At 48.4% G+C, this 13,487-nt stretch overlaps 1 long non-coding RNA gene across 1 annotated transcript; it reads right to left on the reverse strand.

Annotated features, from left to right (window-relative positions):
• Positions 1-2,459: 2,459 nt before the first annotated feature.
• LOC128047809 (uncharacterized) lies at positions 2,460-10,794 on the reverse strand. The gene is made up of 3 exons (XR_008199357.1): positions 10,412-10,794; positions 9,974-10,101; positions 2,460-2,803 (listed from the first exon to the last, which is right to left on the reverse strand). It is a non-coding gene; the product is annotated as an uncharacterized LOC128047809 (long non-coding RNA).
• Positions 10,795-13,487: the final 2,693 nt, after the last annotated feature.

Below are 13,487 nucleotides of genomic sequence, written 5' to 3' on the forward strand. Positions count from 1 at the left end.
TCTTGCCTGAGACCCCAGCTCAGCCTCTCCCCTCCTGGGCAGGCGGCTGCCGAGCCACCCACCCCCATGAGGGTGGGAGGAGGGGGTCGACCTCATGCCTGAGGCTCTGGACGGGTAAGAGCTGCTGCTTAAGTAGGTGCCCGGATCCAGAGTGCATCTGAAAACCAAGATGCCTTCAACTGTCGAGCGAGGAAGGGGTTAAGCCTGGGATCTGGAAGAGGAGGGAAGGCAAATGTGGGTCTGGTGGGGAGGAACCATAGCTCCTGTCTCAGGCTTGGGGCTTGGGGCTTTCAGCTCCATTTCTATTTCTAACCCAGCGCCAGGCCCTTGAGCACTGCTTGCTGTACTCAGCCTAGCAATTTGGCGATGGCCACAGGTATGTATATAACAGAACAGGATGCTCTTAGGACAGAAGTTCTGGAAGAAACCCCAAACGGAAGGCTGGCCCCTACGCCCCCGCTGGGCAGTCTCTAATGACCCCTGAGGAATGTTCTGGACATGCGTGGGCATCTGCAAATTTACTCACCTGACAGTCGCCTCTGCCTCCTGACCCCTGGGAACAGAAATGGGAAATATAGACTCCTCATGTTGTGCGTGGTGCTTTTTAATCATTCTGATTCCATCTTCAGTTAAGGGGGAAAGGTGGTGAAAAAAATAACACCAAAGCACAAAGGTTTCTAGGACATTTTGACTGAAACTCCTGGAAGGCTGGAATTAGGTATGAATAGGGTAGAACCCCAGATTTCTGTAATACTCCTTAAGGGACTGAGTTTACTCTATGCCCTTTAAAATTAGAGGAGATTTTTCACCACTTCAGAATTATAGCAGAAAGGCTTGTAGATTTGAAGATAACATAACTGCATTGTGAAGAAGCCCAAAATATTTGGTAAGGATGCTCAAGTTACGGGAGTTCAGCTGAAATAGTAATTTGTGGGTGAAATCTTAGCTATGAAATTGGCTGCAGAATCACCCACTGATTGAAGGAAGGTTGGGGGTGGATGAAGTTTGTACCAGGCTCAGGACATGGAAAAGGATTCAGTAAAGCTAGGAGTTGAGTGTGCTCAGAGTTTAAAGTCCTAACCAGCCCCAGGGTGTCTGAGGCATGACCAGTAAGTAGAGTCAGAGATTCCATTCAGCAGAAGCAGACAGGAAAACAAATCTCTTTACTTTGTTTGTCCTGGTTGAAAAACCAAACACGGTAGCCATGTGAATAGATGCCAGAGCTGGGAGTGTCCAGGCAGGGAGGGGAGGGTAAAAACGTAGCCAGCCTTAACCACGGGGGATGCCAGCCTAAAGGCCCTCCCCATGCCATCATCCAGCTCTGCACTCTGGAATGGTCACCAGTGTCCTGGCATCTCCCTGATTCTAGCCCACAGGACACTTCCTGGTTAGCCTCTCTTCCTGTGATCCCCCAGAATGTCACCTGGCAAGACTCAGCCTCCCTGTCTGGGACTGAGCGGCTTGAACCCCTTGAATGTGGCCCAGGTAGTTCTCAGCTGTTGTGGGAAAGCATTGGATGAAGGGGAAGCTCCAGGTCCTGTTGAGGCTCAGCATCTCAGGAAGGGAGCTGGGAGGAAGTGGGGGGAGGGAGGAGAAGTAGGGAGAAGGTTCTCAAGGTCAGCTGTAGGGTCCCCCAGTTTTCACCTTCTCAACACAGACAAGTTCCAGCTGACCCACTAATAGCTTTAGACAACTTGACCTTTTATAGAAACGAAGAAACTTTGTTGTTTCTTCCTTGCTTCAGTCTATAAAATTACAGCCCTGCCCGTAGCTTGGAAGTGCTGGGAGCACGGCACCGTGATGAGGCAATCTGGAAGGGTGCCAGCAGAACCGACGTGGAGATTTTATGCCGTTAACACAAAAGACTAGTGGGCTGGGTTGAATGTGGGCAAGGCGTCATAGGATCTTAGGTCCAGCGCGTTTCCTAACAGCAGATTTCAATAAGCGGGGCTGTGTATACACCTCAGTCTGGAGTCAGACTTGGGGCAGAGATGGACTGCGTTTCTTCCCGAAGAAGCCCTATGAGAAATGAGTCAGTTCCTCTTCTCCAGTAATCTCGTCCACATCCCCTTCTGGACCAACCTACCTATAAGGGGCCCCATACTCTTATTCAGAAAATTAGTCACACCTTTTAAGAACTTTTAAGGGTGACCTACTGTCTAAATAAATCAAGTGCACATTCCTTTGCTTGGTTATTTAAAGTCCTACATAACTTAGCGCACCGCACCCCCCAGCCACCCACTCGAGCTCTCTCCTACACACCTGCCCATCTAGTCCAGCTGCCCTTCTCACGTCTCCAGAGGGCTCACTTCTTCCTGCCTTTGCATTGCAATACCCAGTATCCTTCACTTTCAACTTCGAATCTTTTTCTTCCAATAACGTTTTATTTGTATAAGATTTTAAAGGTTACTTTCCATTTACACTTATTACAAAGTGTTGGCTATATTCCCCACGTTGTACAATACATCCTTGAACCTCCTGTACACCCAGTCATTTGTGCTGACCACTCCCCCACCCATGTTGTCCCTCCTCCACACTGGTAACCACTAGGCTTTTCTCTGTATCTGTGAGTCTGCTTCTCTGGTTATACTGACCACTTTCCAACTCCCAGTTTTTTTTAATTTTACTTATTCATTTGTTTTTGGCTGTGCTGGGTCTTTGTTGCTGCGAGGGCGTTTCTCCAGCTGGCGGGGAGCAGGGGCTGGTCTCCAGTCGCAGTGCATGGGCTTCTCGTTGCCGTGGCTTCTGTTGAGGAGCACAGGCTCCAGGGCACATGGGCTTCAGTACTGGCAGCTCCCAGGCTCTAGAGCACAGGTGACACACAGGCTTTGTTGCTTCGTGGCATCCTCCCAACCCAGGGACTGAACCCATGCCTCCTGCATTGGCAGGCAGATTCTTTACCACTGAGCCACCAGGGAAGCCCTTAACCCCAAATCTTAATTTACTTTTCCCCTTTACCAATCCACTGAAGTCCCCACCTTTGGAGATTTTTCCAACTATTTCCATTTTAATCTCTCCCATCTCCAAGTACTCTTCAAGACACACACACACACACACACACACACACACACACACACACACACACACACTGCACTTCTCCAACTGCACCGTACGCTACCACAAATATGGATTTAATGTTACAGTGCTCCACACAAAGTAAATAACTGTTGGCTTATTGTCATCCTTCTACTTCTGTGAGTTAAAGGCTAAACACACATACAACACCAGTCTCGTCCCCGTTGTGTGGAATTTCAAAACAACATAACTCGAAGCATATTTGGGTCCTCTAAGTTTGGTAACAGGGAAAAAAAATGTAGAGAATGTTTGTGCCCAAGATAGTAAGTGGATGGATTCAGATAGAATAAACAGCTTGCTCAACACTGACAATTTGGATGCTTATCAGAAAATTGGGCACCTTGAGAATGTTGTACTCATGCTGACATTCAAATCCAGGGCCTCCTAACATTAAATTCCTTTGAGGTTAAGACTGTTCCTCCTTATTCTCCTTCTCTTTGAGGGAGTGGATACAAGTATTAAAGGAGATTGGAAGAAACTATATATGTCTTAAAATGGAACAGAGCAAGCATATAGACCAATGGAGTAGAGAGTCAGAAATAATTTATTTTTGACAAAGGTGCTGAGACCATTCAACAGGGAGAGGGTAATCTTTTCAGCAAACTGGAAAAAGTGGATATTCTCACACGTAAAAGAATGAAACTGGACACTTTCCTTATACCACACACAAAAGTTAACTCTGAATGGATCAAAGACCTAAACTTAAGAGCTAAAACTATAGAACTCTTAGAAGAAAACATAGAAGGAAATCTTTGTGACATTGGATGTGGCAATACTTGCCAAGATATGATACCAAAACACAAACAAATAGGTAATAAAGAAAATAGATAATTTCAACTCCATCAAAATTAAGAACTTTTATGCACTAAAGGACAAACAAAAACAAACAACCCGATTCAAAACTGGGCAAAGACTTGAATAGGCATTTCTCCAAAAAAAGATACACAAATGGCCAATAAGCACATAAAAAGACATTCAAAATTATTAGTCATTAAGGAACTGCAGATCAAAATGCCAAAAAGATACCACCTCTTACCCATTAGGATGACTATCATAAAACATAAATACAAAAGAAGAGCAAGGATGTGGCTGCTGCTGCTGCTGCTGCTAAGTCGCGTCAGTCGTGTCTGACTCTGTGTGACCCCATAGATGGAAGCCCGCCAGGCTCCCCTGTCCCTGGGATTCTCCAGGCGAGAGTCCTGGAGTGGGCTGCCATTGCCTTCTCCGGCAAGGATGTGGAGAAATCATGAAATCTCAAGCCTCAGGAGAATCACAAGCTGGTGAGAATATAAGATGATGCAGTTGCTGTGGGTAACAGTCAGGCAGTCCCTCCAGAAGATAAACAGAGTCACATACTATCCAGCAATTCCTCTCCCAGGTGGAATTTCAATCCTAACCCCAAAGGATTCAAAGCAGGGACTCAACAGATACTTGTGTCCCAGTGATCATAGCCACAGTGTTCACAACAGCCAGAAGTTGGAGGCTACCCAAGTTGTCTGTCAACAGATGAATGGACAAACAAAACATGGTCCATACATACAATGGAATATTACTCAGCGTTAAAAAGGAAGGGAATTCTGACTCATGCTGCAACATTGAAAACATTATGCTAAGTGAAATGTCAGTCACAAAAGGACAAATATCACATGATTCTACTTATGTGAGAGACCCTAGGAAAGGTAAAGTCATAGAGACAGAAAGTAGAAGGACAGTTGCCAGGAGCTAGGAGTTAGTGTTGAAGGGGTATGGAACTTCTGTTTCAGATGATGAAAGCATTCTGGAAACAGAGTGGTGATGGCTGTGCCCTGTTATGAATGTATTTAATGCCACTGAATTGACACTTCAGCATGGTTAAAATGGTAAATTTTGTGGTACAGATGTTTAAACCACCACTATTTTAGGAAAAAGAATATAAATTCTATCATGAGGAAACCATCAGACAAATCCAACCCGTGGGTCATTCACCAGAGTGACTGACCTAGAATCTTAAAAAATGTCAAGATGATAAAAGGGAAACAAAAGGGAACTGGGTCCTGTTACAGATGGGAGGTGTTGTAAGAGACAGGACACCCCAATGCAGTGACTAATCCTTGATTTTATATTATATATATAATATATAATATTTACTTATGTGCCTGCGCCTGATCTTTGTTGCAGCATGTGGGATCTATTAATAGTTACCCGACCAGGGATCCAACCTAGGCCAGTGACATTGAGAGCCCAGAGTTGTAGCCACTGGACTACCAGGGAAGTCCTTCCTTGACTACGTATTAATTTACAAACAGAGGTCATTGTGTGGACAATTAGGAAAAAATGAGTATGAGCTGTGTATCAATATTGAATTTCTTTAGAACGAACGTGACACTAGGTCTGTGTAGGAGAGTATGTATGAAAGCCGATCTATGTGAAGTGTTTAGGGATGGTACCTGCAGCTTACTTCCAACTGAGGGAGGAAATGTGTATCTATGGAAGGAGATAAAGTACTTATGACAGCGTTGATGAATGTAGGTGAAGAGTTTAATGATATTATTGTCCAAGTCTTTCCACTTTCCTGTACTGGAAAATTAAAAGTTAGAGGAAAAAGTGGGATAGTCATTCAAATGAGGGGGAAATGCTGACTCTGTGTGACCCCGAGAGCAGAATGTGGATCTGTTTGCCACACTGGGCCATCCTGTCTTACTGACCTCACTCCCTGGAGGAACTGCCATGGACTCTTTCTTTCTTTTTAATATTCACCTATTTATCTGGCTGTGCCACATCTTCCTCGTGGCATGCAGATCTGGTTCCCTGCCCAGGGATCAAGCCCCAGCCTCCTGCATTAGGAGCTCGGAGTCTTAGCCACTGGACCACCAGGGAAGTCCCATGACGTGGATTCTTTGGGAGGTGAGAATAGAGCTCCCGTCAAAAGCGACTGGCGAGAGGCCCTCCACCCCCGGCCAGGGCAGCTTCTCCGCTCCCCCTCAGCCGTCTGTCCACGCCACCCACTTTGGTCGCTTGCGGATCTACTGAGTTGTGCTTCTCTACACATTGAAGTTTTGAGCCCCTATGGCATGACCACCTCTCGCTTTCCCTGTAACTCTCCCTCCCCCAACACCCCTAACCCCAGGCTTTGTACAGAGCTAAATCCATAGTAAGTGCCTGATAAACATTTCTCTGTTCATAGACTATTGACTTTGTCAACACAGAGGCATGTGTGGAAGCGTAAGTGGTCAAGGCTGAGGTTAAAAGATTTACCGCCACTAAGGTATTAAAAGGCTGCTGGTAGGGCCTTGCAGAAGGAATGTCAAGTGTAGGCTTTGACACCCCCTAATTCTCTGAGGCAGCCAAGTGTGACTGATTTAGGTAGTGACTTGGGCTCAGGGGTGGGGTAAAAGAAATACAACCTTGGCAAAAGCTTCCGAGTACCTTCGTACAGAATGTCCCCAACCCGACCTATGGGGCAGCTATTCTCATGACCCAGGAAGCAGGGCCAGACAGAGGATGGAGGGCCTCTTGTTCTGGCTCCTGGAACAGACTTGCTGTGCCTGGAGAGGTCTGCACCCCCTGGGATTCAAGCAGAGCAGCATGGGCCCCCAGCAGAAGGTGGAGGGGAGGACAGCCCCCGGAAGCACATCGGCAGGAAAGGGCTGCCCACGCCTGCGAGCTGCAGGAGCCACCAGGCCTGCTGCATTCCACCTTCTGCTGGGACACCAGTGCTGCTGTGTTGCAGCTTGTAAGGGAGTGCAGGCGTGTCCTTCCTGCCCTGAGTAATCTTTCAGTGAGGCTGGAGGAACTAATGGGTAAATTTCCTCTCTGTCCCTCCCAGCCAAGGCTTCCAGGAGGCAGGCCCTCAGCTGCATCGTTATAATCTGTTGTTATTCCTATTAAATCACTAGGCTGGACACTTAAATTTTAAATTCAGTTGAATATTTTATGACATGGCTTCTTGTACTGGTCTCTGATTATTTCACTCAAGTCCTGGGTTCCCCCACAAAATCACAAGCTTCTTGGGGAACATGCTCTGTGTGACTCTGCCACCTATGCTTCCTCTCACATCCCGTATGGACACAGTAAATAGTAGGTGCCCAATAAATATATGAGAATGGATAAATAATCTATTGTATATCCATATTGTGTAATACTGTGCAGCACTTAAAAAGAATGAGATGGTCCTACACATTCTGATATGGAAAAATTTCCAATTCATATTATTATGCCAGAAGAAAAAAAAAGCAACCAGGCATTGTATGAAACCCTTTATGGGGGCTCCCCTGGTGGTTGGTCTAGTGGTTGAGAATCTCCCTTGCAGTACAGGGGACACCGGTTCAATCCCTGGCCTGGGAGGATCCCACATGCTGAGGGGCAACTAAACCTCTGCCATCACCATGACCAAGCCTAAGCGCCTACGTGTCCTAGAGCCTGTGCTCTGCAACAGGAGAAGCCCCCGTAGGTAAGGAGAAGCCCCTGCCCCGCAACTAGAGCAGCCCTCCACTTGCCACAACTAGGGAAAAGCCTTTGCACAACCACGAAGACCCAGTGCAGCCAAAAATAAAAATAAATTAAAAAAAAGAAACACTTTATATATTATAGAAAGGACTAACAGAAGAAACAAGGGCTGGTCCAAATATCTGTTTATTTCCTTTCTCACATACACTCCCAGTCACAGATATTGTTGTAACTAGTGTAGAACCCAGTTATTTCCTGGATTTTCCTTTTCAAAAGAAATTGTTGTTAATTAAAGAAATGACATGTGTAAGGTAGTTATTGGAGGACTTGTCACGATAATGGTCACACTCATAGAGCACTTACATGGGGCAGGCATTTCTTAGTGTTTCACCAGAATTAATTCATTTCACCCCCATAACAATCCTATAAGAAACCGAGGCACAGAGACGTTAAATAATTTGCCGTAGGTTAGACAGCTCAGCAGGGAAACAGAAGACCCAGGATTCAAGTCCAAGCCATCCAGAGCCAGAGCCTGCTTTCTTGACCACTGTGCTGAACATGTTAAAATGTGTGGCCCTTTCGCACCCTTTCCCTTCCTTCTCTTTCATATGCTCAGTGATGGCACTCAGAATAGTGTATGACAATTAACTGCAAAGAAGAATCCTGTTTCTCACCGTAACCTGTGGCTTCATCGGTGGATTTGAAGGTGTGAGGTACCTATAAGAGCTCCTGCTACCTTCTGGAAACTGTTTGTGGGTGGTTACTGAGAGAACATGACCATCTACCACGATTGCGTTTGTTTAGTTGCTAAGTCGCATCCGACTCTTTGTGACCCCATGGACCCGGCCAGGTTTCTCTATCCGCGGGATTTCCCAAGCAAGAATACTGGAGTGGGTTGCTGTTCCCTTCTCCAGGGGATCTTCCTGACCCAGGAAACAAACCCGAGTCTCTTACGTCTCCAATGTTGGCAGGCAGATTCTTCATCACTAGTGCTATCTGGGAAGCCTGATTGTGTTTGCGTGTGTGGTGTACACAGATTCTCTAGCAAGTGCCTCCTGAGGACGACTTTAGGCCCAACTGTGGATTCTAAAGGGGCTTCCCTGGTGGCTCAGACAGTAAAGAATCTTCCTGCAATGAAGAGACCCAGGGTTCTATTAAGTAGAATCTCGGCTTAGCAGACAAGGCTGATGATTATGGGTGTAATGAACCCTACCCGATGGGAGGGGAGGGTAGACTGGACAACTTTTTGAGGATGGTAGGTAGGTAGGTGGATGGTTCTGGGCTCCTCTAAGCCCCGATGCATGACAACCAACACCACCTACAAGTGAATCAGGGGGTTTTGCACTAGGCCCAGGCCCCCAGGGGGCTGCATTTTGTGCTGTTTCACGTTAAACTCACATGCCTCAAATTTGCCAGATCTATCATCACAACGACATGTAGCCCCAGCTCACACGTGGAATGTTTGCTCTCTGGCAGCCAAATGCATTGGAACAGGCAGGGGTGATCTCATAAGGCAGGGAAGCTGAGCAGTCAGTCAGATGATTCATACATTATTGAGATGGAGGAAGCGAGCATCATTTAATGAAAATATCTGGGTGCTGCACAATCAGGAATCTCCAGATGTGTGGCAGCTTAGGAACCATCTTATCTAAAGTCCTTTTACAAACGTGGAAACTGAAGCTTTACAAAAGGGTAGGGATTAGCTTCCAGCCTGAGAAAAGTTAAAGTGGTTTTTTTATTTATTTAAATACAGTACTCCTGGAGCCCCAGCGCTATGGGCTCAGACCTCCCCCTCTCTGGCTCCAGGGCCTTCAACTACAGCCATCAATTCATCTCAGGTGCCTGATAACTTTTTTGTTCCTCCTTGCCTTTTAACGGTATTTTTAGCTGTTGAACACCCTGTTCAGATCATTTTACTTCCAGGTAGAAGGAGAATCACCTCCCGCCCCACCCTCTCTGTAGCTCTGAAGTTGCAGATGCCCCCACCCATCCCTGCTGGATGGAGGGCTGGAGCTTGGACAAGAGTTAAGAAGGGATCTGCATAAGTTGTTTGCATCCCTTTTGTCTAGCTTCTTTCTTATATAGTTATGTTTACAAGGTGGAATTACTTGGCGATTTGCTTGTACTATTTTTAAATAGTAAAGACCAGCCATGGCCTTACAGATGTCCCATCAAAACACAAAAACCCTGTCTTCCAGGTGTACAGTGTATCTGACTTTTAAAGCTGCTACTTTCTCACACTATTCTGCCCTCCCACTGGGAAGAGGTTTCTCCAGGGGAATGTAAGATGTGTCTACTACAAGGGGACAAGTAGAAGAGGACCTCGGACCTGGCTGTCTTTCTCAGGCACTCTGAGCACTGGAGGGCGATTGTGCCCAAGCCTCTGTTTCTCCTTCCCTGGGTTCCCGACCTTTATGCCTGATTTGCAGATGAGCTTCAGTGGGAGAGGCCTTGGACACATGCGGGGCCTTACCTTTCTCTGCTGGGTCAGGGGGCAGGAAGGGGCATGAGGATGCGGGGAGGAACGTGCCTTAAGCCAGGATGCTCCTCACAGAAGCCAGCAAAGAATTCCAGATCACTCGTTTTGATTAGATCCCTGCGCTGAAGAAAACAGGCTCCAGGGGAAATCGTTTCCAACAATTCCCTAGAGCTAGGTTATTTCCTAGCCTGCCCACCCTACCCCACCCCCGCAAATGTCTCTGAAGACAGTGTGACTCGAGGGTAGAGTCGGGCAGACCACAACCATTCTTCAGCAGGGTCCTGGCTTGGCCTTACCCAGAGGGAGAGCAGTGCAGGGGAAAGTGCACAGTGCTGCAGCCAGCCAGCCAGCCAAGGAGGTGAACCCCAGCTGAACCACTTCCGAGCTGTGACATTCAGCAAATAAAGTTCTCTGAACTGCATGTTTTCTCACCTGTAATGGGGGGAGGGAGGATGGGTAAGGATATCCGCACCGTTGCCCTAAAAAATCAGGCCAAAAAAAAAAAAAGACGCAAACAAGACGCAAATGGTCTGTTTGACATAAAGTAAGTTCTCTGAAAGCGGCGTCTGTGGTCACTGGTGAGCTAAGGGAAGCGTAGGGAAACTCAGCAGGAAGCCAAGGCCGCGGGGCGGAGAAGGAACCGAAATAGCCCAGGCGGTTCCACGGTCAGCGGGTCCGCCAGCCCCAAGGGAAGAGGCCCTCTACCATCCGGCTGGAGCCGCCGAGTGGGGAGGGGGTGTTTTGCTCCAGAAAAGGGTGAGGATTGGCCTCGGCCTTCAGCGGGGGAAGGAAGCGATAAAGCCACGTAACAAAAGCTCAAGGCCAAACCCACCGCCCGCCCAGCGCCCCACCGCGGCTTCCTCCCGAAGCCCTACCGAGTCAGCTGACTTCGTGGTGTTGCTGCCGGGCCCGCAGAGCGGCCCCCCGGGCTCCTCTCAGCCAATCGGCGGCGGCCCGGCCCCTTGCAGCCAATCGACGACGGCCCGGCCTCCTCTCAGCCAATCGGCGGCGGCTCTACTCCTCTCAGCCAATCGGCGGCGGCTCTACTACTCTCAGCCAATCGGGCCCTGCGCGCTGGCCTCTGGTGGCGCGTGGGGCGGGAAAAGCCCTCTGTAGAGCATTGCTTGTAAAGCAAGCGGTCCGGTCTGTGTAACGAATATTCCTCTTTCCACGGGGCCTCTGCCAGCGTCCGCACTGGGCCGAGCCTGCTCTGGAGCCCTCAGCATCCGTTAGGGACTGTCAGGCACGGGAAGCAGCGCCCATTCTGCTCTCCAGAACCAGCCAGCTACCCGAGACCCTCGCTGGCCCCAGCTGACCGCCCCGCATCTTGCTCGCTGACTGGCTGTTGCAGCCTCTCAGCCTCGCAGCCTGGACTGGGGTGGGGGTGGGGTGGTCTTTGCAAGTAGACGTCGGAAGAAATGCTTGTACCCCTGAAGTCCAGCCCGCTCGGGCCCAGATGCTGCTACTTAAGAGCCGAACTCGGCTACTCAAGACAGACTTGCCTCTGTCTTGCTGTGTGGCCTGGGAGGGGACCTCCCACTTTATCCCTACAGGTATCCTGTAGGGGCGGATCATTGTTTTTGTCCTGCAGTTGAGGAACCCCAGGTGCCCAGAACAACAGTTCTGCTCCTATTGAGGGTTGGTTTGCAAAGAAGCCAGAATTAATTCTTAGTAACTGGGCTCCATACTGGCACACTACGTAGAGGGTTCAGACTCAAACCCTCGGGGCTCCTTCGTTTGCGGGAGGGAGGAAACTGCAAAGCCAGTGGGTCTAGATCACATAGTATGTCTCACCCGCTTCTGAGGTGGAGCAGTGGTAAAGAATCCACCTGCCAAGCGGGAGATGCGTCTTTGATCTCTGGGTTGGGAAGATCCCCTGGAGAAGGAAATGACAACCCACTCCAGTATTCTTGCTTGGAAAGTCTAATGGACAGAGGAATCTGACGGGCTATAGTCCATGGAGTTGGAAAAGAGTTGGACATGACTGAGCGCACGTGCGTGTGCACGTACACACACACACACACACAGACGGGCTTTGCTCCTTGGAACAAAGTTAAGGGTCTTTAAAGCCCCTCTCACACTGTGGGAGCAGTCAGTTCACTGTTTAAGTGTGGACCACATTGCCACTTTTGGGGAGAATCCTGAGTTACTAGCTCATCTTTCAGCTCTTAGATTAAATAGTGCTTTCCTTGACTCTTCCCCCACCCCCAACCAGCCCACGCCTGGATCAACTGCCTCCTGGAGCACCTTGGCAGCCCTTTTCACCCCGGCGGCTGCCCTGCTGCAGCTGCCTCTATGCTTGTGTCTCCTGCAGACGGAAGGAAGCTGCCTGAGAGCAGGAAGCACCTCTTGATGACAGCCTCAGCGTTCAGCTGGGATGCGCCAGGGAGGCCAGTGTTCCCCAGGAACTCCATTTGAGAACCACTGAGCTCGAGTTTGAAAAGTAAGTCAAACAGGGAAACTGGAGACAACCGTAAAAGCTTGACCTTTAGTAGTCATGATGATAGTGATCAACACAGTTGTCACTGAGTTTTTATCATGTAACAGGCATTGTGGTCAGTGCTTTAGCACAGGGCTCCACATACTGAAACGGCATTTGAATCTCAGGGGGATCTTGTTCTGATTCAGTCCGTCGGGGTGGGGCCTGAGATTTCTGACATGCTTCTAGGTGAGGGTTCATGAATCTCATTTTACGTATGAACTTGTCCTCTTAAAAGCCCCACGAAGTGGTTGTCACTATAATTCCTGTTTTACACACAAGGAAACTGAGAGGTTAAGTATCTGTGAACTTGGGTCAAAATAAATAAACTACAGAGCAGTGTGGAAGGGGACAATGGTGTGAGCATTTACAGTTATAGAAGGAAAAAGCAAAAGCAGAGGAAACAGTCTTTACAAAGGCCTGGTGTGTGGGGGTTGGGGGTGGGGGGTGGCCCCAGCGCTGCACAGAGTGCTCCTTCACCCCTTAGGCACCATGTGCACAATACTAGCCTGCCGATGTAGGAGCCAAAGGAGATGAGGGTTCGATCTCTGGGTCAGGAAGATCCCCTCGAGAAGGGAATGGCAACCTACTCCAGTGTTCTTGCCTGGAGAAGCCCATGGACGGAGGAGCCTGGTGGGTTACAGTCCTTGGAGTTGCAGAGTCAGAGGTGACCAACATGTACACATAGTACTTATGCACTTTCCAAATACCCCAAATATTTGAGGCCTGAAAAAAATGTATTAGCACCTGTGTCTGAAAACCAAGTATTTAAATTGATTTTTCAAGGTTCAAATGATTAAAAAGCCTTTCAGAAAATTTTTTTACATGAAAGCATTTGTATTTAGTGAATGGTATGGGTGTATTTTGGTACATTTGATAAAAAAAGACAGGATAGGGCTGCCTCCCCCTGGCCTAGGACCTACTGAGGATAGGTCGGGCCCTGGCCTCACTGGGTCTGGATGAGATCCTGAGGGCAGCCGGGAACCACAGCTAGAAGCAGGACAGTTCTCTGTGGCTGCAGTGAGAAGA

Source organism: Budorcas taxicolor, chromosome 5 (genome assembly GCF_023091745.1).
Source record: "Budorcas taxicolor isolate Tak-1 chromosome 5, Takin1.1, whole genome shotgun sequence".
NCBI lineage: Eukaryota > Metazoa > Chordata > Mammalia > Artiodactyla > Bovidae > Budorcas > Budorcas taxicolor.